At 48.3% G+C, this 5,614-nt stretch overlaps 1 long non-coding RNA gene across 1 annotated transcript; it reads left to right on the plus strand.

Moving 5' to 3' along the window:
• Positions 1-279: 279 nt before the first annotated feature.
• Positions 280-5,071, plus strand: LOC105304707. The gene is made up of 3 exons (XR_002776971.1): positions 280-490; positions 1,054-1,239; positions 1,690-5,071. It is a non-coding gene; the product is annotated as an uncharacterized LOC105304707 (long non-coding RNA).
• The last annotated feature ends 543 nt before the right edge of the window (positions 5,072-5,614 follow it).

The following is a 5,614-nucleotide window of genomic DNA, read 5'->3' on the forward strand; positions in this document are numbered from 1 at the left end:
AGTAGACGGATTACTGTCGGCCCCTAAAACTGGTGGAGAAAGACATCGAAGGGTTAAATTCCAGGAAGGAATTGGAGGTGGAGGGTAGAGGAATCTCCCAGAGGAAAAGCCCCCTCCTAGCTTCTCAGGCTCCGGAAACCTGGGCGAGAAGAACCTGGAAGATCTGCCCTGCTGGCGCGCAGCCTCCCCGCGAAGCCCCCTCTGCCCCGGGAGTGGCGGCTCTCAAATTACAACAAAAGGAGCTGGGGGCCGGGCCTGTGCGGTGACCGCCTTCAGGGAAGAGGGTGGGTCCGGGGAGGGGTTTGCCGTCTGACTCGCGTTAAAAGTACCGGGAAAAGGGTAAAGGAGCGACTCCAGCCCGCGGCTTCCTCAACTTGGGGCTCGCTGTCTCCGGCTGTGCTCGGGTAAGGGGCTCTGCAGGGACGTGCGCGGAGAGGGGCCACCGTGGGAAGCTGGCCCCAGAAGAGCCAGGGCGGACTCCTGCTGCCAAGTAAGAGTGCCTCCTGCAGCCCCCAGTCTTCACAGCGGTTAGAGGGGCAGCGGGAGCGTCCCCACAGAGTCCCCAGACTCCGCTCCCCGCGAGGACGTTTCACCGCCATGCTTGGGGTCCCCAGAACCCGAGCGGCGGGCACTCACAGCGAAGCAGAGATGTGGGGACGTGCAGGCTAACGGGTCCCCCTCCTGACTCGGGCGGACCCACCCAGCGCCACCTCGCCGGAGCTGGGCGAGGCGATGCAGCTGGTGCGCCCTGGGAAGCGGGGCGCTCGGTTCCCTGCACAACAGGGGCGCCTGCAACCAGGCAGGACAGAGCCAGTCGAGGCTCGGTGTGCACTACGTGCCTTGGGGAGAGGGCGGGAAGTGCAGCGTGGGGCCAGGAACACTGGCGCTGTGCTCGTGCCCGGAGTTCTGCCTTTTGGGGATGTGAAGGGCGCAGGGGACGGGGGGAGCATTGAGGTGTGCACCGAAATTGTGGCATTGGAGCGGGGTTGGGGTTGGGGCCACTGGGCCAGTGGGAGCTCTAGCGCCCACTGCCTGGAATGGTTTTCTCCTAAGCCTTCCAGTAAGGCTCAGCTGAGCGCGCGGGCCGCCCTGAGTCCTGCGGGAGGAGAGCGTGTCCGATGCTCCAGGTATTCATTCACTCCGCGTCGCTTTGGCTCGTCTGGGGACCAGGGAACCTCTTCCGTCGTCATCACAGAGAAACCTTTGAGTAGGAAAGACCCAGCATAAGCGAACGTACAGGTCTTGCGTGCAGAATCGCCCAGGGCTGGTGGGGCGGGGAGTTGGGGGTGGGGTGGGGTGGGTAGAGCTAATCCTAGTCTTGCGCTGTGCTCCCGCGGTCCTCCGTGCCTGCAACTTTTACGCAGGCGCTTTGGCCACTGCGCTCGGCCCCCACTCTCTCCAAAAATTTGGGAGACCTCTCATGTAGCCGCCTACCGGAGGTGTCGTTGTAAATCAGCGCCAGTTTAGAAATGATTGGAAGAGTTAAGATGATGCCTTTTCATCATCCCCCACCCTAGTAAAGACCACCAAAAACAGCCGGCGTGGGGGAGGGGGAGTGATCTGCCCTTGTCTAGGAAACCTCAAGCCCTGATGAGAGATATGCATGAAAGTTAGAAAGATGCCCCAAGTTAATTTTGTTCTCCAAAATCTTGGAACTGTGGAGATCAGTCCAATCGTTTTGTTTTGCAGAAAAGGAAAAGCGCCCGAAGCTCAAGGTCATTCGATTAGTTAGTGTGGGACTCGAACCCATATCCTTTACACCACCACTAACTTGCCTGTCCTGGAACCCCCAAAGCCCATTTTTCACTCTTGGTGGAATTATTTACTTTTTAATGGTATGTTGTGTACTTACTGGTCAGAGACGGGCCTTAGGACGAAGAGAAAATGTTCATTTCTCTGGTCAGTTTCCAGATGAATGACCGACTCACCCGGCGCTGCCTTAGCTAAATTATTCATATCTTTCCCCTCTTTGTTCTGTTCCCCTTTCTGGTCTCTAGTATATCTGTCCCTGGAAGGACCATCAAAAGCCCCTGGTGACTCTCGGGGCCCAAAGAGACTGAGTCTTAGTGGTGTGTGTGTGCGTGTGCATGTGTGCGTGCGTGCACGCACGCACACACACACACTTGCACCCATATGTCTCTCTCTGTGACTTTGTTTTAAAAAGTGACTTGGTCCAAGGTCACTTTTAAGTGGCAAAGCTGAATATGAAACAGGTCTGAAGGCAAAGTATGCACTTGACGTTTACAGGTTGGCTGACATTTGGATAAAGGGCAGACAAGAAATTCTGTGATGTCACTTCCATTGTCTTCTTTACCTTTGGGCTCCTTGCCTGGCCCTTTCCCACCTTTCCCTGAGTCCTTGTCCTCTGACCAGTGAACGGACTGTGTGGAGGGACCTTCAGAAGGAAACAGATTTTCTGTGTTCGAGAGATGACCATCAGTGAAGCTTTCTAATATTCCAGAAAATCCTACATTGTTTATTTAAAAATTATTTTTATTCTGAAAATTTTCAAATATGCACAGTAGTGGAGAGAAGACCCCCACATACTCCTCACCCGGGTTCAACAGTTATCAACATTTGGCCACACTTGCTTCATCTATCACTTTTCACTTTCTTTTTTTCACTGAAGTATTTTAAAGCAAATCTCAGACATCAATCATTTCATCTCTATGTGTGATTTCAGTGTGATCTCTAAAAATATTAAGTAACCATTATATCATTATGATACCTAAGAAAATTAACAATTTTTCTGGTATCATCTAATACCCAGTCCGTATTCAAAAATTTCCCAATTTTCCCCAAAATGTCATTTTTACAGTTGATATGAGTTCTGGGTTGTTGTTGTTTTTTATAATTTATGTTGATATTGTATGTCACTCCTTATCTGAACAACATACCACTGAAGAGTGAGATGGATATTACTGAATTCATTTTACAATTGAGTCAAGTGGCAAACGTAGCTGTCCTGACGGCGCAGCTGGTGATTGGTGGAGCCGGGACCCGCCCCGGCTCAGGGAGTTACCAGCTGTTCTCCGAAGCGTTCGTTTGGCTCCCGCTTCATCCTGGGCTTATCATTTCCCATACACCTGCTACCAGAAATTCCTGTGTAAATATTTAGTAATTGGCCATTTGGTGCTGGAGATAAATTAGCTGCAAAATCAGGAAGCTTAGGTTTATTTTCCAACTTATTGTAAAACTGTACAAAAACAACATATCTCGAGACTCAGGGTGGCCCTCTGAACTAGAAGTCATCATCCTCCCCCGTCCTCTGGCTCATGGATCTGAAAGAAGGAGAGAAGTGACCACAGCTGGGATTCCTGAAAGACATAAAGGCCCCACAAAGAAATCTCATTGAGAACAATTACCCATCACTATTGTCACCCGAGGATGTGGTCAGGGGGCACCTGTAGTCGGAGGCTCCTAAATTCTGTAACAGAGAAGAGGCTTCCCTCTGCAGGCCTTCGTTTATGGACAACATTGTTTATTCTGCCTTTGTCCAATGAGGATATAGAACATCAGAATTTTTACTTTTAGCATTTTCATTCACTTTAAAGTAGGGTGATGAATCATTTTTACACCTCATTAATGAGACTCGTGAATCAGAGTTCTTCCTTGACCATGTGAGAAGATGAAATCTCTCATTTCTTGACTCCTAGATTTTCTGCTCTTACGTTCATTGCCCTGAAATAGGTGAGAAGGAACAGACCTTCCGTAAAACAGCCAGTTAAAGGAGGGAGAGACTGGTTGCTCCCATCTCATAATTAATTAAACAATAGAACCCCGAAGTGGCAAAGCATTAACTTTAAACCATGCTGTCTTCTGGCAGCTGTGCATAGCTAACGGGCTGTCTCACGGGGGCGGAATTTCTAGGTGATTCCACATCACCAGCTGCAGTGGCTCCCTTCCTTTTACAGTTTCAGGAGCATTCGGAGGTATAGTTCCCCTCTCCCAGGGCTGCCTAGGTTCACAAGAACAGTTTGGAATTACTATTGTTCATTTCCCTCAAGAGAAAGGCCTTTGTGGTCAGTGTGCATGGCAGACTGGACCCTGGGCGAGCCATAAAGCCTCAGATGAAGTGGCTGGAGCCTGTTCTTCTCCAAGCTACAGAGCCAGCAGGACTCATGACTGTGGGCCAGAAAAGGCAGAGCCAAGCAGATGTCCTCAGATACGCGTCCGCAGGAGCTCACTGCTTATCTTCTAAGTCTCCAGGCGTGTCTGGGTTGAAGCGAGTCTTCAGACCTTCTTATCCTAGTAATTCCAGTCGTACTCCTGCTGGAGAGCATGGCGGGCACATGATAGGGAATGCAATGTGTCAGAGAAGTCTTTGGGCACCAGGACCACCCTTTCAAAGTAGCCATCTGTCTGAGGGTGATCAAGCATGATGGTGACAATCTAGATAAGATTTCTGTGCAGAGTTTTAAAAAATCTGTCGCACAGCCCCTGGCAGAAACTATCTACCTGGGCAAGTTATGTGTGGCAAATACAGGTGTAGAATGAGAACTGACTCAGCAGGTAAAGAGGGCATGATCAGGATGGCAGTCAATGAGTTCTTGTCCACTGTTTTTTGATCCCTTCACTGGAATACCTTTAATATTATATTATAATATTATATGCAAATGGTGATTTATTTTCTTCAGTTATCTCATTGTCAGACAAGCAGACACAGTTAGCCACGTGGATGTTCCAGAGTAAGTCCCCCTCGATGTGTCACCCACGTGATGATAAGGATGTCTTCTGAGGAAATAATATTGCTTGCCTATAAAGCATATGCTTTATGAGAAGATAACTTATGTCAATGACTTGTAAACAGCTTAATTTGTTCAGATAGTTTCTTTAAACTGTTCTTGAACTTGGATCCATGGACCTCCCCCACCTCCAGCCTTGTCCTGGGGACCACTGATGTGCTGTCATAAGTAGCACAGCTTTCCAGAGTGCCTGAATGATCCAAAGGTCTAGAAAGAAAGATGTTTTTCCAAACATCTTTCTAAAGCTTTTTTAAAGACCAATACAAATATAAATGAGTAAAGTACATTTTGAAAGTAAACTCCCTCCCAGCCCCTGGAGGAAACTACATTCTGCTTTCTGTTTCTACTTTCTGTTTCTATAGTTTGACTATTCTAGGTACCTCATATAAGTGGGATCATACAGTAATTGTTCTTTTGTGATTGGCTTATTGCACTTAATATATTGTCCTTAAGGTTCATCCATGTTGTAGCTGTGTCAGAATTTCCTTCCATTCATCTGTTGATGGACTTCTGAGTTGCTTCCTCCTTTGGTTACTGGGAATAGTGCTGTTATGAGCATAGATGTGCAAATAACCTGCTCTGGATGAACTTTTACAAAACGAACACACCCTTGCAATTACCACCTAGATCAAGACCATAATGACACCCAGAACGATGCATGGATTTAAAGGTAAAGCAGGAGATTTCAAATACATTTCATGGCTACATACAGCTGCTTTGACTGCACCTCAGGGTCTTGGGATTGCATGTTCATTTGCTCTACCATGAGGTGGTTGGGAAGAGATGTTTGAGAAACACAGTTTATAATCTGGAAGGCCACAAGGTTAGTTGTGACATTTAAGCAACCTCTTTCCTTAAACCATCTAGGG

The sequence above is a fragment of the Pteropus vampyrus genome, unplaced genomic scaffold (assembly GCF_000151845.1).
Source record: "Pteropus vampyrus isolate Shadow unplaced genomic scaffold, Pvam_2.0 Scaffold350, whole genome shotgun sequence".
NCBI classification, from domain to species: domain Eukaryota; kingdom Metazoa; phylum Chordata; class Mammalia; order Chiroptera; family Pteropodidae; genus Pteropus; species Pteropus vampyrus.